Source organism: Myotis myotis, unplaced genomic scaffold, assembly GCF_014108235.1.
Source record: "Myotis myotis isolate mMyoMyo1 unplaced genomic scaffold, mMyoMyo1.p scaffold_m19_p_9, whole genome shotgun sequence".
NCBI classification, from domain to species: domain Eukaryota; kingdom Metazoa; phylum Chordata; class Mammalia; order Chiroptera; family Vespertilionidae; genus Myotis; species Myotis myotis.
The window spans coordinates 88,830,824-88,853,371 of NW_023416401.1; the positions used below are offsets into that span (position 1 = coordinate 88,830,824).

Here is a 22,548-nt window from a genome sequence, read left to right on the forward strand (position 1 = left end):
AATCTATAGCATTACACAAATAGACCATAAAGTAAAAAGATAATAAATTAAAAGTCTATTCACGTAATGTCAAAATAATTTTGGGACAAGTAACATAGTTTGTCCCTCAGCAAGTCTACTTTTGAAACATGTTCTTTCTAATCCTATTAAAACTAAAACAAATGGTATTTGTTTTATTCTGGTATTGTGTCTCACAAAATAAAACAAATCATAGTGACTGATTTTAAAAACAAATAAATAAAATAAAACCTAATCTGTGTTGTTAGAAGTCCAGGTGATGGCTTCCCTTGGGAGCTGGGTGGAGCTGAGGGGATGTGAGGTGCGCCGAAGGGGACAGGAAGTTCTGTTTCTTGATCTGGGTGCTGGTTACACATGTTTTCTGCTTGTGAAAAGTTACCAACTTTGCACTTATTTTACATATATAGAATATATATATATATATATACACTTTCCTCAATGTCTCTCAATTATACTTTTATAAAATTAAAAACAAGAGCAAATGAATCCTAAAATGTTAATCATAGTGAAAGACTGGCAACAATGGATAAACTCAAAATAGAAATTGTTTTTTGAAAGAGAGAAGAGAACAGAAGACAGCAAGGAGAAAAGGGAATGAAGGAAAGAAGGACAGACATCCGGACACAGTTCCTGATCCCTCCGTGGTCCTCTTTTAAGGTCAGTCATTATGATCATATTTGAAATGTGGCTCAGAGCTTCCTAATGTTTATCGGTGAGATCCACGAACAGCAGGGGGTTCAGACAGGGCTGTGGATTGGATGATGCCAGGTTTCTTCTGAATGGTACAGATGGAGGTGGTGATGGAGATGGAGATGGTGATGTAGATGCAGGTGGTGATGGAGACAGAAATGGTGATGTAGATGCAGGTGGCGTTGGCTAGTTCCCTGACCATAGCTGCTCGGTTGGCGGGATTGATGCCCCATAGCAGACTGGCATGACTTTGGCTCTTGGTGAGAATGAGGTCCTGGGGTTTGTAGTTTGCTAGAAACTGCATGCAGGCTGCGGAGCAAGGTGAGGAAAAGGGGACCTGCTTCTGGACAGGGCGCCATCGCTCATCGTCATTGGGGTTCGTCTTCATGCTCTTATTGCATTGATTTCGCCTCCCTTTCCTATGCCAGGTCCGTCCCACTTTAACAATTGCCGTGTTACACAGTCTTGCTGTCTGGTAGGAATCGGGAAGGAACACACAGGTGGGACCTGGATGCCCAGTGGTTTCTTTGGGCTCGAGAGGGAGTGGGGTTGCTGGGTCAGCCGGTCATAGTCTGCGTCTGAAGGGGACCAGGTTCTGCTGCTGGGAGCTCATGGGAAATGGGGGTCCGAGAGAAAGGAGGACAGTGGGGTGCTGCCGACGGAGGCAGAGGGGCACAGAATCGCCCACTGTGCTCAAGGGGCTCCATTCGCTCTGGGTGACACACAGCTGGGATGAGCAGAGGTGCTCAGGGACGCTCAGAGGCCAGACCTGGAGAAGCGGCTGCAGGTGTGGGAGATGTGAAGGGTACGTCGGGAGGACAGCAAGAACAAAGGGCAGCGGCAGGTCTGAGCTCTGAATCCACATGCAGCACCCAGCGTGGGGAGCAGGTGCCGGCAAGCCCCTCCCGAAGCATCACCCCCTTCCTCCTGCACTGCAAACACCTTGTGAGCACTGAGGCGACTGACAGACACGGGCACAGCTGGCTGGCCATGTCACCCACCATCTTCGGCAGGGACGTGAAAACCAGGGAGCCACACGAGGAAAGCCACAGCGAGGTGATGATGCCCCCAACTCCGTATTTCACAGCTTCGGCATCTGCCCCCAGCGTGGAGTGGAGAGGAGAAGGCATTCCATGAGAGACAAGTGTGAACAAAGTGAAGAGAGAGGAGAGAGTCCGGAGAACATGGCAACAGCCCGCGGGGCCCTCCTGGAGGGGCCCTGCCGCTCCTGGCGAGTCCCAGCCAGATGTGTATGAACTTGGTTGTCTCCTCACCCGTTGAACAAGATGAGGTTGATGAAGTTGAAGGTTTTGGTCAGGAAATTGCCAGGGATCCAATCTGGGGAGCCGCACTTGACCTCATAGGCACACAGGCCGAAACAGGTGCATTTTACCAGGCCCAGGCCTGAGCCACAGAACTGAGATGAAACCTGCAGATGCCCCAGATGCTGTTGAACCAGCCATGGCTGGCGTGCACCTCCCACCGAGGAGGAGGGGCCTCCAGGCAGCCGCTGGGACGCTCAGGACCCACACAGCTCCCTGGGTTCATCACAGCCAAGAGGAGAACTGGGGTTATTCTTTCAAGAATTGTTGTTATTTGGGGAGAAAGGAAGAAAAAAATAAAACTACCTTTCACCAAATGATTTGATTTGCAGGTGACCCCTGGGGACACCTGGACTCCCTTTGGTTTCCTGTAAAAGGCGAGTTTTTAGTTTCCCCTCATCTGTTCTTGACAAAGAAGCCACAGCCACAGCTGCAGGTGCTGAAATCTCGCCCGTCTAGGCTGCCTGCTGCCTGGCTGCTGATTTATTATTAAGATAATCCTTAAATCTTCTTCATTGGGCCAACCAATCTGCCTCATCAGAGGGGCCTTGGGAAGCTCTTGACATTCCTCTTGGCAGAACGGGGAGAAATGAGCCCCCAGAAAGCTTGCAGCAAATATCTCTGCCCAGAGAGAAATTTGGTGTGAGACCCCGGGGTGCACCCATGGGGGGAGTGGGGTTTGTCTCCAAATCTGGGCTTAGAGCTCCAGGCCTGGGGGCAGTAGGTTGATGCCACCTTGTGTGCCCCGCCATTCTCAGCGGGGTCTGGGCACCGCCTTGTCCTCCTCCCTGGCAGGCCCAGTGTTTGCCTTTTTTGTAGGGAGGGGGCAGAGTGCAGCTGGGCTGAGCTAGAGTGGTCCCTGGGGGAGTCTTGCTGGAGGAAGTTGATGAGGCCGATAAATATTCCTCAAGCTGATATACAAGCTCAGCCCAGATGCATCAGCTGTCACTCCTTTGAAATTGCAGATGCTTCCCTAGCAGGTGGGTCTTTCTTTAATTTTTTTATTTCTTTTGGGGGCAAAGAGAAAGGAGACCAGATAAGGCAGCAAAGGTCCCTCAGTGATGCCTGCCCGACGAGATGAAAGCACGCTTCCCGATGACGGTTTCCGCAGGTGGAGGGCCCGGTCCACTGTCAGTGCGCCAAACAGCATGCGCACCATTGCCAAGAGCGCTTCGGGCACCTTGTCCTCTGAGAGTGACTTGGCGGGACCAGCGGCTGAGTGTTGCTACTGCGGCCAGAAAGCGGCGTCGGAAGAGGACCAGGCCTGAGCAGACACTGATGCTCAGGGAGACATCCAGCTCTTTAGCCTGGATTTCAGAGGCCCCTCCACCCCCAAACCTGAGCTTGGCACTAGCCTCTAATTCCTGCTGGCCTCATTCTGCTCACCCCCTACACAGGGGTCCCTCCTCCACTGCCCTCAAGAAATGGTGGGGGCTCATTGCTCCTCTTTCTCTCTTCTTCTCCTTTGACTTGACCCTCAAGGCCTTGGTCTACTGTCTCCTGACTCCAGAAAAGTCCTGGCCTCCCCTCCCCTGTTCCCAGCAGAGTGGCCATCCCCTGCACAGCCCGGACCTTACTGCCTGCATGGCCCTGGGATCCTGGACATCCTCTGGCTCAGGTGTGGTCTGCGGTTCCCAGATGGAGAGATGTATGTCCCACTTCCTCCACTGAATGCGCAGCCCTGGGTGGCTGGGGCTGCCTTGAGCACTTCTGTGAGACCAGGACACAGGTGAGCGTTTACCTGAGGTCCCAAGCTGGTGGGGACTTCGCTCCCGCTGTCTGCACACAGGCCTGACTGAGAGTCCTAAGGGGCAGTCTGGTCTCTCCCTATAGCCCCTTCTGGTTGGCAAACGTCCCAGTTCTTGGGTTGATGGTGCAGGCCTTGGTGAATTCTCAAGGGAGGCCAGGAGCCCTGGGCAAAGAGGAGGTGGCAGCACAGGGCCCCGAGTGAAGCCCACAGTCAACTCAGTGAGGGACCTGTGCCTCGTGCTACAGCCCAGCCCCATCTGTATCTGGCTTTCACCTTAATTAGTCGGAGCTTTTCAGAGAAGCAATAAAACAACGACATAGCAACTTGGATAGGGCATGGAAGGCAAGAGCCATTTCAGTAATGGAGTCAGTGGAATTGCTATTCTAAGAAGAGAGGGAGAGGGAGACCACTCTTGGCTATTAAGAACCGAGGGCAAAGCTGTCCTGTCGTCTGCCTGGTTATTAAGGATAACTGATGGCCCCCCCACCTCCAACAACACAGGAAAATTGCAGCTCCATGAACCCAGAGTTCTGGACAGTGGTTCCCAGAAAGCCTAAGTGCTGAGCGCGGCAGTCTAAGAGAGGGGCGTGGGCCCGGGCTCGCTGGCTCACCTCTGCGGCCCAGGCAAGGAGAGGATGATGCGAGTCCAGCCCTCCACCGGGAAGGGAGGACAAACATGTCATGCGCTGGGCTGGCCTGGGGCTGGGTGAGGTTGTAGAGGAGCTGGCGGTGGGGTGGTGGATCCTGTAGGGGAGAGGGTGATGTTGATGGCCACCCTCCTGGTGGAAGCACACCTCAGCACCAGCTAGAAGGTTCTGGGAGCTCCCTGGTTTGACACATGGGGCAACTGAGGACTAAACACGAGTTCATTTTCCCAAAACCTGTATTTGCAAGAAGCACAGAAGGAAGCTGTTCTGGTGTTTGAGTAGATGCCATGCCTCTTTCTCTCAACACCTTCATGTCCACCTCGGGGAGGGCTGGCTGCCCGTGGTTGAACCCTGTAACTCTAACCCAGTCAGAGGCTCTCGAGGGTCTCACCCAGAGGCGACTCAGATGCAGAATTAAGACTCTGAGTGGTAGGATGGTGCCAGGTTCTGGTCCTCACTGTTCGTCATGAAGCAAGTTCCCTGTTTCCAAGCTCCAGGTTCCTCACCTGCCCGCTGAGGAGGATGCGCCTGGGCCTGGGGATGGGCTGTGGTGAGGGTGCAGTGCTGGGTAGATGGGAAGCAGCATCGGGAATGGGAAAGTGATATACAGAGAGCCCTACAGATGAGCAGGGGTATGGGGTCGGGGCGGGAGGGAGAGAAGAATACATGGTAGGTAGGATGACAGTCAGTGGATGGGAAGATGGGTAGGTGGGATGGTCAGCAGAGGCTCTCGTAGTCGCCTAAAAATGTTGATCCGGGCGCCACTCCAAAACCAAACAGGTGACTCTGGGCCCCAGGAGGGTCTCTGGGATGGGAACGGGGCATGAGGTACCAGAGTCACCCTCCGCTGTTCATCTCCACACTGTCCACCGTTCTGGGACCTGATGTCAGGGTGCCTCAGCCTAAGAGTGGGGTTTAGTTGTGTGTTCCCTACACCTAGAATGGTGCCTGCACAGAGGAGCAAGCCAGGGGTGCCCAGGGGTGCCTGGGAGAGAGCCGGCTGGAAGGAGGGTACGCCAGCATTGTGAACAGCGGGTGGACAGTTCTGACCTGAGTCCTGTCTAGGTCACTTCCCCACCATCCAGCCTTCCATGGGAAAGAAGCAGGAGAGACAAAAATCTGGCAGGAGATGGAGAGGGAGTTTCCTGGAAGGGACAGCAAAGGTGTTGGGAAGAGGCTCTGAGGTGTGCGACATGGTGGTGAGGAGGAAGGGGCCCTGAGGTCATCAGGGGGAGGGCGGGACCAAGGGGGAGGGCTTGCTGCGCAGGCAGGCCCCACCCAGGCGAGTGTAAGGATGCACTCAGGGGCCAACCTGTGCGAGACTTGCATCGGAGTGAGCTGCTGGGGAATTCAGCTGCTGCGCACACCCTGTGGGAGTTTCCCCAGGGACGGGAAAGTGTCCAACCCAGTGATTTAAAACTTCACTAAATAGAAAATACACTCCAAGAGCAGACCCAGTGGAGGCTGCAGCAGATGTCAGCAGTATCGTGGTCAGCCTCTGCCGCGTGACGTCCCCAGGAGGAGACGGTCCAGCAGCATGGAGTCTCAGGCTCCTCACATGGATTTTTGGGATGGTGACTCTGTCCATGGCCAACCCACCTCTCACTGTAATTACTAACAAATGGTGACTCGTGGAGAATGAAGCCGACAGTCGCCGCTCCTCTGAGGCCCATGCACGTTCATGTGGAGCCGGGAAAGACCGGATGAGCACGGATGAGCGCCTGCAGGAGGCCGCACAGGATCAGCATCCTTCCTCTCAATCCCAGTTACATTTGGCAGAGAAAATGGCTTTTCCCTGTGGCAGGTTAAGACAGCATCTCCGTGGGCCAGAGAAAGAATCCAAACCGTGGCAAATATTTGACCCTGAGAGTGGCCTGAAAGGTGGAGGCGAGAGAGGCAGAGTTGTTGCAAATGGTCTGATGAACATGTGAATGGGCACACGCGGACACACACATGCACACTCGACGGCAAGCACTTACAGGCTAACAGGCTCCACAAGTGCGAGGTTGCGCCAGTTGCCAGCAGAGGCTGGGGAGCAGTGGGGCTGGCCCCTGGCTGCTGAAGGCCAGTGGGTGCTGTTTTTCTGGGAGCTCTGCCTCCCCTGCTCACTTCTCCTGACCCCAGCTGCCTGCTAAGTCAGCTTGCTGCACTGCAGGCAGGTAACACAGCTTTCCCAGCCCCCTCCCCGCTCACAGGCGAGCCTCGGGACAGTGATTTTAAGACATTGTCTTTTTATGCTGAAAATGCTCAAAAATGGCTTCGTTTCTTTTGGCAAGAGGGAAAGGTCAAGTTCTCATCCTTCTAATGCAGCTTGATTATCCAGCATCAGGGAGAGAAGCCATTCTCCCCAGCCAAACAGTGAGAAGGCGCCCAGAGACGTCCTGCATACTTCCTCTCTGCGCCTCCTCCCCAGCCTCTCAGCCAGGGGCACAGCCTCCTGCCTCCAGGGGACCCCTCAGGTGGCTGCAGACACTTCTGTTTGGAAATAGGAGGAATTGGGAGGACCTCCAGTCCCCTGGGAGGACACAAGGGTGGCTGCCACATATCTGTCGTCCCTAATACTGGCAGCCAGTGGCAAAACTGTGGGTGGGGACTCCCTGTTTAATGTGGAGAGGCCGCCAGCAGCTGGGCTGTCCTAAATTCTGCGTGGGCCTGACGTCCTCTTGTTTTCTTATCTATAAAATTAGAGGGTTGGCACTAACTTTTAAACAGAAAAGCCTGTGTTTGCTCGTCAATCTGCAAAGAGCAGGAGACACCCGCCGCCAGTGCCGGAGCTAGGGAAGCCCCAAGCGATTCCAGCGGGGCCAGCTCGGAGGCTGGGCGTCACTCTCTCCACAGGGCTCTGTGGCAGGTGGGGTGTCATCAGAGCTGGTCCTGCAGCTGGATGGCAGCTGGAGCCCCCAAGGCCTTGGGCAGGAACAGGGGGTTTCATGGGAGCGCCACCTCCGCGTCAGTAGGCGTTGAGGCTGTGACAGGCCTCCTGCAGAACAGGACCTGGGTGGGTTCAGAGAGCCTGTCCTTTCCCGGTGGGGAGCAAACGTCAGTAAACACGGAGGCAGGAGGTGTGGACCCGCCAACCCCTCGAGCTCCCTCCCTCTACAGTCCCGGACGAGCTTGGTTCGCTTCCAAACACCCATCCCAAGACCCCCGATGGGAGGAGGGAGGAGGGGAGAGATTGAACCACACAGACTATTTGGGCCAAGCCCTTCGAGTGCAAGATGGTAGAAACTAAAAGTTACAAGTATAAGACTACTTTTAGGGGGATTCCATTTTATTGGACTCAGCTATAAGCAGTAAATTGAAATAGATCTGTTTCATTTGTTATTAGAAGGGTCTACTTATATACAAAAAATATTATATGCACTTCTGAAAGCATATCCTTCCACTGGATTACAATAGTCCTTATAATGGTGTTTATTGGTTAAATCTTTCTTCCTAGCTCGTACAGTGTTGGCTGTCACAGCCTAAGGAGCCTGACTGGACTGCTTCCCATGGGGGTATTCACAGTGACTCTGAGGAGGGCTCTCCTTGTGCAGGACTTGGGGGCAGGGGAGGGGCAGTTCATTCACACAGGCTTCTAAAATGGTGTGATGGGAGAAACAACCAAAGGCGTAGTACTTAACTTTCACTCTAATTCATCTCATGGACAGATTGTCCTCAAGTTGACAAATGTTGCATCTGAGTCAGAAGGTGCACCAGAGAGAAAGAGCTGGTAGCAAACCACATCCAAGATGCCAAAGAATTAAATTAAATTACAGTCATAGAAACCTGCATTGCCAGAGCCCACTGAGAAAAATCCACAAGTGTTTACTGTGCGCCTACTATGCGCAGAGTGCTGTGGGAGCAGCCATTAATCGCTTCATTGGGCTCTTGAAAGCTAATGTACCCTTGGGAGAGTCTGATTGCTAGATGGGGAAGTGTGAGGGTTCCCCTGCCACATCGCTAACTTGGTTCCAGCACTCGATACGTTGCCTTGAAATCATGTCACAGGTGTGTAGAGTGGACGGGATGATCGTGGGAACCGTGCTTTATCCTTTGACAGGAGCTGGGTCTATGAGGGGCCTTGGGCCTCACCTTGGCACCTACCTCTGTGTAATAATTTGTTGCCATCCACAGCCGCTTGGAGGGCCTTGGGACTAAACACATGGGACACAACATAGGATGGGGAGAACCATGGACAGGACGGAAGTGGGGAGCATGTGATGCAGAATGATCACAGGGTAGCATGGCATCTGACTGGGAGGCAGCCACCTGGTACAAGTGAAGGGCAGCTTCACCCGGCCTGGCAGCCTCCTGTGAACCTGTCTGACTGTTCCAGTACATCCTCCTGGACATCCTGGAGGGACAGAGAGACCCTGCTGCCAGTCCAGGCCAGACAGGCCCCTAGCCTTAGATGGGGTGGGCGTGGTCCTGCCTTGAGAATACCCAATAGGAATAAATAACTCCGCTTTTTGGAACTCTGTACAGCAGGAGTCCTCAAACTATGGCCCGAGGGCCACATGCAAATACAAATATTGTATTTGTTCCCATTTTGTTTTTTTACTTCAAAATAAGATATGTGCAGTGTGCATAGGAATTTGTTAATAGTTTTTTTTTTAAACTATAGTCCGGCCCTCCAGCGGTCTGAGGGACAGTGAACTGGCCCCCTGTTTAAAAAGTTTGAGGACCCCTGCTGTACAGGAAGCAGTTTTTACTTTCCTGCAGTACTCAAAGTTTTCTGTCTAACAGGCACCCCCCAGACACATTAAAATATATTTGTGATTTGCAAAAAACTCAAATGCTCACAATTCTCTATTGAGTAAAGTATTTTAAAAACAAGTAAACAACTGCAAAGAACCACTTACTTTGCCTCCTCGAGTGTCACAGCCGTGGGCAAACTACGGCCCGCGGGCCGGATCCGCCCGTTTGAAATGAATAAAACTAAAAATAAAAAAGACCGTACCCTTTTATGTAATGATGTTTACTTTGAATTTATATTAGTTCACACAAACACTCCATCCATGCTTTTGTTCCGGCCCTCCGGTCCAGTTTAAGAACCCATTGTGGCCCTCGAGTCAGAAAGTTTGCCCACCCCTGGAACACCTTTTAGCTTAACTTGCTAACTCAAGGACAGCAATTTGGACTGCTGCACTGAACAAGAAAATTGGGCTGGTTTCTGTCTTGGGTTGCAGATACTTCTTCTAAGTTACAGATCACTGGCAGGCAGCATACTGACGTTCTAGAAGTTATTTTTTCTCCTAGAACTTCTGGCCGTTTTTATTCTCTGAATGGGTGGGCTATAACAGGAAGGCTGAGGGACTCTTGGATCTGCTAGCCTACTATCTACAGAGGACACCGTGCCCAGGGTAGGGTCCTCCCTTTCTCCTGCATGTACCTTTTCCCATCCTGGCTGACCCCCAGCAACTATTACCATCTCGGTGACCTCTCTAAAACCCAAAGACATAATTTTTTTAAACTTTTATTCTTAAACACAAAATTGTTTTTTTTAATTTTTTATTATTTTTAATAGTTTTTAATTGTTGAAAGTATTACATATGTCCACCTTTTCCCCCGATTGATCCCCTCCAGCCTGCCCTGGCCCCTGCGCCCTTAACCATCCCATTGCCTGTGTCCAAGGGTTATGTATATATGCATACAAGGTCCTTGATTGATTACCTCCAAACCATCCACCTTCCTTGCCTTCTCTCTAAGAATCCCCAGTCTGTTCCCTCCTTCCATGTCTCTGGATCTACTCCATTCATTAGTTTGCTTTGTTACTTAGATTCCACATATGAGTGAGATCATGTGATACTTGTCTCTCCCTGACTGACTTATTTCACTCAGCATGATACTCTCCAGGTCCCTCCATGCTGTCTCAAAGGGTAAGAGATTCTTCTTTTTTACTGCTACATAGTATTCCATGGTGTAAATGTACCACAGCTTTCTTATCCACTCATCTACTGTTGGGCACTTGGGCTGTTTCCACATCTTAGCCATTGTAAACTGTGCTGCTATGAACATAGGGATGCATATATCCTTTCTGATTGGTGCTTTGGGTTTCTTAGGATATATTCCTAGAAGTGGGTTCACTGGGTCAAATGGCAGATTCATATATAATTTTTTGAGGAAACTCCATGCTGTTTTCCATAATGGCTGCACCAGTCTGCATTCCCCTCAGCAGGGAACTAGGGTCCCTTTTCTCCAAATCCTCGCCAGCACATGTCTTTTGCTGATTTGTTGATAGTAGCCATTCTGACAGGAGTGAGATGGTATCTCATTGTTGTTTTAATTTGCATCTCTCGGATGAATAGTGACTTTGAACATTCTTTCATATGTCTCTTGGCCATCCTATGTCCTCCTTGGAGAAGTGTCTATTTAGGTCTTTTGCCCATCTTTTAATTGGCTTGTTTGTCTTTCTTTTGTTAAGTTGTCTGAGTTCCTTGTATAGTTTGGATATTAACCCTTTATCAGGTGAATCATTGCCAAATATGTTCTCCCATACAGTGGCTCCCTTTTTGTCTTGTTGATGGTTTCTTTTGCTGTTCAGAAGCTTTTTATTTTGACATAGTCCCATATGTTTATTTTTTTGTTTATTTCCTTTGTCCTAGGAGATGTATCCATAAACATATTGCTGTGATAGATGTCTGACATTTTGCTACCTATGGTTTCTTCTAGGACTTTTAAGGTTAGCCGATTTACATTTAAGTCTTTTTTCCATTTTTTTTTAAATATATGTTTTATTGATTTTTTTACAGAGAGGAAGGGAGAGGGATAGAGAGTTAGAAACATCGATCAGCTGCCTCCTCAACACCCTCTACTGGGGATGTGCCCACAACCAAGGTACATGCCCTTGACCGGAATCGAACCTGGAACCCTTCAGTCCGCAGGCCTACGCTCTATCCACTAAGCCAAACTGGTTAGGGCTCTTTTTTCTATTTTGAGTTTATTTTTCTGCATGGTGTGATGCTTTTTCTGCATCTATTGATATGATCATGTGACTTTTGCCTTTCAATTTGTTTATGTGATGTATCCTGTTCATTTGATTTGTGAATACTGTACCCGCCTTTCATCCCCAGAATAAATCCCACTTGGTCATGGGGTATGATCTTTTTAAGATATTGCTCGATGCAATTTGCTGATATTTTGTTGAAGATTTTAGCATCTATGTTCATCAGGGATACTGGCCTGAAATTCTCTTTCTTTGTAGTGTCTATATCTGGTTTTGGAATTAAGGTAATGCTGGCCTCATAAAAAGAGCTTGGAAGTGTTCCTTCCTCTTGGATGTTTTGGAATAGTGTGAGGAGTATAGGTGTAAGTTCTTCTTTGAAGGTTTGGTAAAACTACCCTATGAAGCCCTCCAGACCCGGGCCTTTGTTTGCTGGGAGTTTTTTTTTTTTATTAATGCTACTTTTCATCAGTTGTTGTTGGCCTATTCGGGTTTTTTGATTCTTAGTGATTCAGTTTTGGGAGATTGTATTTTTCTAGGCATTTGTCCATTTCATCCACATTGTCCAGCTTGTTGGCATATAGTTGTTCATAGGATTTCCTTACTATCCTTTGTATTTCTGTGGTGTGAGTTTGTAGTTCTCCACTTCGGTTTCTGATTTTATTTATTCGGGTCCTCTCTCTTTGTTTCTTGATATGTCTGGCTAACAGGTCATCAATTTGTTTATCCTTTCATAAAAAATTCTTTATTGTTGAGAGTATTACATATGTCCCTTATTCCCCTCCATCGAATCCCTCCAGCCTACCCCCATTCACCCCAGGCATATAGGCATTCAAGTTCTTAGGTTGATTAACTCCCACCAACACACACTCCCCCACCTTCCAGTTTGAGGAAACTCCATACTGTTTTCCATAATAGTCCCATCAGTCTGCATTCCCACCAGGAATACACTAGGGTTCTCTTTTCTCCACATCCTCACCAGCACTTGTCATTTGTTGATTTGTTGATGGTAGCCATTCTGACAGGTGTGAGATGGTACCTCATTGTCATTTTAATTTGCATCTATCTGATGATCAGTGACTTTGAGCATTGTTTCATATGTCTCTTGGCCATCGGTATGTCCACATTGGAAAAGTGTCTATTTAGGTCCATTGCCCATTTTTTAATTGGGTTGTTTGTGTTTCTATTGTTAAGTTGTATGAGTTCCTTATATATTCTGGATATTAACCCTTTTTCAGATGCATCATTGCCAAATATGTTCTCCCATACAGTGGGCTCCCTTTTCATCTTGCTGATGATTTCCTTTGCTGTGCAGAAGCTTATATTTTAATGTAGTTCCATTTGTTTATTTTCTCCTTTGCTTCCATTGACCTAGGAGATGTATCTGTAAACATATTGTTGCAAGAGATGTCTGCCATTTAGCTGCCTATGGTTTCTTCTAGGACTTTTAAGGTTAACTGACTTACATGTAAGACTTTTTTTCCATTTTGTGTTTATTCTTCTGCAGGGTGTAAGTTGGTGGTTAGTTTCATTTTTTTGCATGTGTGTGCCCAATTTTCCCAGCACCATTTATTGAAGAGACTGTCTTGACTCCATTATACACTCCTGCCTCCTTTTTCATGTATTAATTGTGCATAATGGGTTGGGTCGACTTCTGGGGTCTCCTTTCTGTTCCGTTGCTCTATATGCCTGTTCTTATGCTAGTACCAGGCTGTTTTGATTACGGTGGCTTTGTGGTATAACTTGAAATATCTGTTATTGTGATTCCTCCAACTTTGCTCTTCTTTCTTGATATTGCGGCAGCTATTCGGAGTCCATTATGGTTCCATATAAATTTTTAGAGTTTTTGTTCTAGATCTGTGAAATATGCAGTTGGTATTTTAATAGGGATTGCATTGAATCTGTAGATTGCCTTGGGTAGTATGGACATTTTAATAATGATAATTCTACCAACACATAATCACAGTATATTCTTCCACCTGTTTATATATACTTCTGCCTATTTGTTCAGCATCCTATCATTTCCTGAATACAGGTCTTTTGCCTCCTTGGTTAAGTTTATTCTTAAGTGTCTTAATTTTTTCTTGCAATGGTAAATGAGAATGCTTGTTTAGTTTCTCTCTTGGAGAATTCATTTTGGTGCATGAAAAACCCATCACTTTTTGGGTGTTAATTTTGTATCCTGCTCCATTGTCAAATTCAAGGATTAAATCTAGTAATATTTTGGAGGAGTCTTCAGAGTGTTCTATGCACAATATCATGTCACATAGGAGTAATGAGAGTTTTACTTCCTCCTTTCAAATTTGGTGCCATTTTTTCCTTCTTGTTTGATCTCTGTGGCTAGGACTTCTAGTGCTATGTTGAATCAGACTGGTGAAAGCGGACATCCCTTCTTGTTCCTGTTCTTAGAGGAAATGGTTTTAGTTTTTACACTTTGAATTCAGTGTTCACTGTAGGTTTGTCATATATGGCCGTCATCATGTTGAGATATGCTCCCTCTGTTTCCACTTTGCTGGAGATTTTTTCTAAAATGGGTGTTGGATTTCATGGCATGCTTTTTCTGCATCTCTTGATATGATCATGTGATTTTTGTCTGTCAATTTGTTTATGTGATGTATCACGTTTATTGATTTGCAAATATTGTACCAGCCTTACATCCCTGGAATAAATCCCACTTGGTCATGGTGTATGATCTTTTTAAGATGTTGCTGGATGTGATTTGCTAATATTTTGTTGAGGATTTTAGCAACTATGTTCACCCAGGGATATTCACCTGTAATTCACTTTCTTTGTAGGGTCTTTATGTGGTTTTGGAATTAGGGTAATGCTGGCCTCATAAAAAGAACTTGGAAGTGTGCCTTCTCCTTGGATGTTGTGGAATAGTGTGAGGTGTAGAGGTGTTAGTTCTTCTTTGAAGGTTTGGTGAAGTCGTCCGACCCAGGCTTTTGTTTGCTGGGAGTTTTTTTGGTTACTGCTTCTATTTCATCAGTTGTTGTTGGCCGATTCATGTTTTTGTATTCTTCCTGATTCAGTTTTGAAAGATTGTACTTTTGTAAAAATTTGTTCATTTCATCCACATTGTCCAGCTTGTTGCATATAATTGTTCATAGGATTTCCTTACAATCCTTTGTATTTCTGTGGTGTGAGTGTGTAGTTCTCCGCTTCGGTTTCTGATATTATTTATTGGGGTCCTCTCTCTTTGTTTCTTGCTGAGTCTGCCTAGTGGTTCATCAATATTGTTTATCCTTTCAAAGAACCAGCTATTATTTTATAAATAAGTCTTTATTGTTTTAAAGTATTACATATGTCCCTCTTCCCCCTCCCCAATACCCCCCATTGGATCCTTCCAGCCTATGCCCGTCCACCCCCATGCATCTATGCATTCAAGGTATTTGGTTGATTACCTCCCACCTACCCATCCCTCCGTGATTCCCCTCTGGGATTCCGCACTCTGCTCCCTGCTTTCATGTCTCTGGATCCACTCTGTTCATCAGTTTGTTTTGTTACTTAGATTCCACATATGAGTGCAATCATGTGATACTTGTCTTTCCCTGACTATTTCACTCAGCATGATACTGTCCAGGTCCCTCCATGCTGTCTCAGAGGGTAAGAGATTCTTTTTTTTTTTTTTTTTTTTTTTTACCATTGCATAGTATTCTATGGTGTACATGTCCCACAGCTTTTTTATTAACTCGTCTACTGATGGACACTTGGGCTGTTTCCAGATCTTAGCTATTGTAAATTGTGCTGCTATCAACAAAGGGGTGCATACCTCCTTTCTGATTGGTGCTTCGGGTTCTTAGGATATATTCCTAGAAGTGGGATCACTGGGTCAAATGGCAGATCCATATTTAATTATTTGAGGGAACTCCATGCTGTTTTCCATAATGGCTGCACCAGTCTGCATGCCCAGCAGCAGTGTACTAGGGTTCCCTTTTCTCCGCATCCTCACCAGCACTTGTCTTTTGTTGATTGGTTGATAGTAGCCATTCTGACAGGTGTGAAATGGTACCTCACTGTCCTTTTGATTTGCATCTTTAGAAAGAATAGAGACTTTGAGCATGTTTTCACATGTCTGTGGGCCATCAGTGTGTCCTCTTTGGAGAAGTGTCTGTTTAGGTGCATTGCAAATTTTTAATTGAATTGTTTTTCTTCCTTTTGTTAATTATATGAGTTCCTCATATAATCTGGATAGTAACCCTTTATCAGATGTATCATTGCCAAATATGTTCTCACATAGAGTGGGCTACCTTATCGTCTTGTTGATGGTTTCCTTTGCTGTGCAGAAGCTTGTATTTTGATGTAGTCCCATTTGTTTATTTTCTCCTTTGTTTCCTTTGCCCTAGGAGATGTATCAGTAAACATACTGTTGCAAGAGATGTCTGAGATTTTACTGCCTATGGTTTCTTCTAGGACTTTTAAGATTAACCGACTTACATTTAAGCTTTTTATCCATTTTGTGTTTATTCTTGTGTGTGGTGTATGTTGGTGGTTAGTTTCATTTTTTTGCATGTATGTGTCCAATTTTCCCAGCACCATTTATTGAAGAGACTATCTTCACTCCTTTGTATACTCTTGCCTCCTTTGTCAAATATTAATTGTTCTTAATGGCTTAGGTTGATTTGTGATGTCTCTTTTCTGTTCTTTTTATCTAAATGCCTGTCCTTGTGCCAGTACCAGGCTGTTTTGATTATGATGGCTTTATAGTATAACTTGAAATATCTGTTATTGTGATTCCTCCAACTTTGCTCTACTTTCTTGAGATTGCTATAGCGATTGGGTCTTTATTGGTTCCACATAAATTATTGAAGTATTTGTTCTAGATCTGTGACATATGCGGTTGGTATTTTAATATAGGGATTGCATTGAATCTGTAGCTTGCCATAGATAGTGTGGACATTTTAATAATGTTGATTCTACTAACACATGAACGTGGTATATTCTTCCACCTGTTTTTGTCTCCTTCGTTTTTTTGTGTTTTTTTTTTTCAGAGTCCTGTAGTTTACGGAATACAGGTCTTTTGCCTCCTTGGTTAAGTTTATTCCTAAGTATCTCAATTTTTATATCGCAGTGGTGAATGGGAATGCTTGTTTATTTTCTCTTTCTGAGAATTCATTATTGTTGTATAAAAAGGCCATTGATTTTGGGGTGTTGATTTGGATCCTGCTTCAATGCCAAATTCATGGATTAAATATAGTAGATTTAGGTGGCATCTTCAGGGTTTACTATGCACAATATCATGTCCTTTTCTAATAATGAGAGTTTTACTTCTTCCTTTCCAATTTGATGCTGTTTTTTTTTTCTTCTTGTTGTCTGATTGCTGTGGCTAGGACTTCCAAGGCTATGTTGAATAACAGTGGTGAACGCGGACATCCCTGTCTTGTTCCTGTTCTTAGGCAAAATGGTTTTAGTTTTTGCCCATTGAGTTTGATGTTCACTGTAGGTTTGTTATATATGGCCTTCATCATGTTGAGATATGATCCCTGTATTCCCATGTTGCTGGGAGTTTTTATAAAAAATGGCTGTGGGTTTTTGTGGAATGTGCTTTCTGCCTCTATTTATAAGATCATGTGATTTTTGCCTTTCAGTTGTGATTATCACGTTTTTTGATTTGCAAATATTTTACCAGCCTTCTATCACCAGAATAAATTCCACTGGGTAATGGGGTATGATCTTTTTAATATATTGCTCTATGCTATTTGCTAATATTTTTTTGAGGATTGTAGCAACTATGTTCATCAGGGATATTGGCCTGTAATTCGTTTTCTTTGTAGTGTATTTATATTGTTTTGGAATTAGAGTAATGCTGGCCTCATAAAAGAGGTTGGAAGTGTTCCTTCCTCTTGGATATTTTGGAAAAGTTTGAGAAATACAGATGTTAGTTCTTCTTTGATGATTTGGTAAAACACCCCTGTGAAGCCATCAGACCCACTCGGGCCTTTATTTGCTGGGAATTTTTTGATTATTGCTTCTACTTCATCAGTTGTTGTTGGCCTGTTCAGGTTTTTTTTAATTCTTCCTGATTCAGTTTTGGGAGATTGTATATTTTTAGGAATTTGTCACTTTCATCTACATTGTCCAGATTGTTGGCATATAGGTGTTCATAGTATTTCCTTACAATCCTTTGTATTTCTGTGGAGTCAGTGGTTAGTTCTAAATTGGTTAGCTTTGATTTCAGACTGTATTTATTGGGGTCCTCTCTCTTTGTTACTTGATACGTCTGGCTAACGGTTCATCAATTTTGTTTATCCTTTCACAGAACCAGCTCTTTTAAAAAAATAATTCTTTATTGTTGAAACTATTACATATGTCCCTTTTTCCCCTCTCATTGCATCCCTGCAGCCTGCCTCTGTCCAACCCCGTGGATATATATATATGTCTTTGGTAGATTACCTCCCACACACCCACACTCCCGGGCCTTCCTTCTGAGATTCCACACTTTCTTCCATGCTTCCTTGTCTCTGGATCTACGCCGTTCATCAGTTTGTTTTGTTACTTAGATTCCACATATGACTGTGATCATGTGATACTTGTCTTTCTCTGACTTATTTCACTCAGCATGATACTGTCCAGGTCCCTCCATGCTGTCTCAAAGGGTAAGAGAATTCTTTTTTACAGCTGCATAGTATTCCATGGTATAAATGTACCACAGCTTTTTTATCCACTCATCTACTGATGGGCACTTGGGCTGTTTCCAGATCTTAGCTATTGTACATTGTGCTGCTACCAATTGAGGGGTGCATACCTTCTTTCTGATTGGTGCTTTGGGTTTCTTAGGATCTATTCCTAGAAGTCGGATGGCTGGGTCAAATGGCAGATCCATATGTAATTATTTGAGGGAACTCCATGCTGTTTTCCATATGGCTGCACCAGTCTGCATTCCCACCAGCTGTGAACTAGGCTTCCTTTTTCTCCACATCCTCACCAGCACTTGACTTTTATTGATTTGTTGATGTTAGCCATTCTGACAGGTGTGAGATGGTACTACATTGTCCTTTTGACTTGCATCTCTCAGATGAATACAGACTTTGAGCATTCTTTCATATATCTCTGGGCCATCAGTATGTCCTCTTTGGAGAAGTGTCTATTTAAGTGCTTTGCCCATTTTTTAATTGGATTGTTTGTGTTACTTCTGTTAAGTTATATGAGTTCCTCATATAATCTGGATATTAACCCTTTATCAGATGTGTCATCATTGCCAAATACGCTCTCCCAGACAGTGGGCTCGCTTTTCGTCTTGTTGATGGTTTCCTTTGCTGTGCAGAAGCTTGTATTTTGACGTAGTACTATTTATTTTCTCTGTTGCTTCCTTTGCCCTGGGAGATGTATCTGTAAACATATTGCTGCAAGAGATGTCTGAGATTTTGCTGCCTATAGGATTTGTTCTAGGACTTTTAAGGTTAACCGACTTACATTTACGTCTTTTTTGTGTGTGTGTTTATTCTTGTGTAGGGTGTATGTTGGTGGTTAGTTTCATTTTTTGCATTTATGTGTCCAATTTCCCAGCACCATTTATTGAAGAGACTGTCTTGACTCTATTGTACGCTCTTGCCTCCTTTGCCAAACATTAATTGTGCATAATGGCTCAGGTAGATTTGTGAGATCTCTCTTCTGTTCCTTTGATCTGTATCCTGTCCTTGTGGCATTGCCGGGCTGTTTTGATTACGGTAGCTTTGTAGTATAACTTGAAATATCTTTTATTGTGATTCCTCCAACTTTGCTCTTCTTTCTGGAGATTTTTGGAAATATTCGGGGTCTCTTTTGGTTTCATATACATTTTTGAAGTATTGGTTCTAGATCTGTGAAATATGTGGTTGGTATTTTAATAGCAACTGCATTGAATCTGTAGCTTGCCATGGATAGTTTGGACCTTTTTATGATGTTGATTCTACCAGCCCATATACATGGCATATTTTTTCACCAGTTTTTACCTTCTTCGGTCTCTTTTTTCAGCGTCCTGTGGTTTTCAAAATACAGATCTTTTGCCTCCTTGGTTAAGTTTATTCCTATGTATCTTAATTTTTTTGTTGCAATGGTACATAAGATTGCTTGTTTAGTTTCTCTTTCTGTGAATTCATTACTGGTGTATAAAAAAGCCATTGATTTTTGGGTGTTGATTTTGTATCCTGCTCCATTGCCAAATTCATGGATTAAATCTAGTAGTTTTGGTGGAGTCTTCAGGGTTTTCTATGTACAATGTCATGTCCTGTACAAATAATGAGAGTTTTACTTCCTCTTTTCCAACTTAGTGCCATTTTTTTCTTCTTCTTGTTTGATCTCTGTGGCTAGGAATTCCAGGTCTATGTTGAATAAGAGTGGTAAAAGCAGACATCCCTGTCTTGTTCCTGTTCTTACGGGAAATGGATTTAGCTTTTGCCCGTTGAGTATGATGCTTATCTAGGTTTGTCATATGTGGTCTTCATCATGTTGAGATATGATGTTTGCTGGGATTTTCTTTTTATCAAGATTGCGTGTAGGATTTCGTTGAAAGCTTTTTCTGCGTCTATTGATTAGATCATGTGATTTTTGTCTTTCATTTTCTTTATGTGATGTACCACGTCTATTGTTTTGGAATATTGTACCAGCCTTGCATCTCCAGAATAAATACCACTTGGTCATGGAGTATGATTATTTTAACATACTTCTGCATGCAATTTGGTAATATATTGTTGAGGATTTTAGCAACCATGTTCATCAGGTATATTGGCCTATAATTTTTTTTCTTTGTAGTGTCTTTATCTGGTTTTAGAATTAGGGTAATGCTGGCCTCATATAAAGAGCTTGGAAGTGTTCCTTCCTCTTGGATATTTTGGAATAGTTTGAGGAGTATAGATGTTAATTCTTTTTTGAAGGTTGTAAAAACTCCCAGACCAGGGCTTTTGTTTGCTGGGAGTTTTTTGGTTACTGCTTCTATATCATCAGTTGTTGTTGGCATATTCAGATTTTCTGATTCTTCCAGATTCAGTTTTGGGAGGTTATATTTTTCTAGGAATTTGTCCATTTCATCCTCATTGTCCAGCTTATTGGCATATAGTTGTTCATTGGATTTCCTTACAATCCTTTGTATTTCTGTGGTGCCAGTGGGTAGTTTTCTGCTTTGGTTTCTGATTTTATTTATTGGGGTCCTCTCCATTTCCTGATGAGTTTGGATAACGGTTTATCAATTTTGTTTATCCTTTCAAAGAACCAGCTCTTTTTAAAAAAAGAAATGATAATAATTCTTTATTTTTGAAAATATTACATATGTCCCTCTTTCCCCCCAATTGAATCCTTCAGGCTGCCTTTGTCCACCCCCATGGATATATGGATAGGTCTTTGGTTGATTACTTCCCACCCACACACCTACCCTTCCCGGCCTCCCCTCAGCCCCATGTTTCCATGTGTCTACATCCACTCCACTCATCAGTTTGCTTTGTTACTTAGATTTCACATATGAGTGCAATCACGTGATACTTGCCTTTCTCTGACTGACTTATTTCACTCAGCATCATACTGTCGAGATCCTTCCATGCTGTCTCAGAGGGTAAGGTATTTTTTTTTTTTTTTACTGCTGCCTAATATTCCATGGTGTACATGTACCACTCATCTACTGATAGGCACTTGGGCTGTTTCCAGATCTCAGCTATTGCAAATTGTGCTGCTATCAACAAAGAGGTGCATACCTTCTTTCTGATTGGTGCTTTGGGTTCTTAGGATATATTCCTAGAAGTGGGATCACTGGGTCAAATGGCAGTTCCATATATAATTACTTGAGGGAACTCCTTTCTGTTTTCCATAATGGCTGCACCAGTCTGCATTCCCAGCAGCAGTGTACTAGGGTTCCCTTTTCTCCACATCCTCGCCAGCACTTGACTTTTGTTGATTTGTTGATGGTAGCCATTCTGACAGGTGTGAGATGGTACCTCACTGTCCTTTTGATTTGCATCTTTAGAAAGAATAGAGACTTTGAGCATGTTTTCACATGTCTGTGGGCCATCAGTGTGTCCTCTTTGGAGAAGTGTCTGTTAAGGTGCATTGCAAATTTTTAATTGAATTGTTTTTCTTCCTTTTGTTAATTATATGAGTTCCTCATATAATCTGGATAGTAACCCTTTATCAGATGTATCATTGCCAAATATGTTCTCACATAGAGTGGGCTACCTTATCGTCTTGTTGATGGTTTCCTTTGCTGTGCAGAAGCTTGTATTTTGATGTAGTCCCATTTGTTTATTTTCTCCTTTGTTTCCTTTGCCCTAGGAGCTGTATCCGTAAACATATTACTGCAAGAGATGTCTGAGATTTTGCTGCCTATGGTTTCTTCTAGGACTTTTAAGGTTAACCGACTACATTTACGTCTTTTTTCCTTTTGTGTTTATTCTTGTGTAGAGTGTATATTGGTGGTTAGTTTCATTTTTTTGCATGTATGTGTCCAATTTTCCCAGCACCGTTTTTTGAAGAGACTATCTTGATTCTATTGTATGCTCTTGCCTCCTTTGCCAAACATTAATTGGCTTAGGTTGATTTGTGATGTCTCTGTTCTGTTACTTTGATCTCTATGCCTGTCCTAGTGGCAGTGCCGGGCTGTTTTGATTATGGTGGCTTTGTAATATGACTTGAAATATCTGTTATTGTGATTCCTCCAAAGTTGCTCTTCTTTCTCAAGATTGCTGCAGCTATTCGGGTTCTCTTTTGGTTCCATATAAATTTTGGAAGTATTTGTTCTAGGTCTGTGAAATATGCTGTTGGTGTTTTAATAGGGCTTGCATTGAATCTGTAGTTTGCCATGGGTAGTATGGACATTTTAATGACGTTGATTCTACCACCCCATATACACTGCATATTCTTTCACCGGTTTTTATCTCCTTCAGTCTCTTTTTTCAGCGTCCTGTAGTTTTCCAAATACAGGTCTTTTGCCTCCTTGGTTAAGTTTAGTCCTAAGTATCTTAGATTTTTTTTGGTGCAATGGTACATGGGATTCCTTTTTTAGTTTCTCTTTCTGAGAATTCATTACTGGTGTGTAAAAAAGCCATTGATTTTTGGGTGTTGATTTTGTATCCTGCTCCATTGCCAAATTCATGGATTAAATCTAATAGTTTTTTGGTGGATCTGCAGGGTTTTCTATCTACAATGTCATGTCCTGTGCAAATAATGAGAGTTTTACTGTGTGGACAAAAGGAACGTCATGCTAACCTGAAAAGCTCAGGGGAGGCCTGCGTG

General features: G+C 44.4%; 1 long non-coding RNA gene across 2 annotated transcripts in view; it reads left to right on the forward strand.

Annotated features, from left to right (window-relative positions):
• LOC118663775 overlaps positions 1–22,548 on the forward strand; it is a 116,390-nt gene that overhangs the window by 35,722 nt on the left and 58,120 nt on the right. For both annotated transcript variants that reach the window (XR_004970138.1, XR_004970139.1), the window contains one exon: positions 577–675. This is a non-coding gene — a long non-coding RNA (uncharacterized LOC118663775). The remainder of the gene's footprint in view (positions 1–576; positions 676–22,548) is intronic.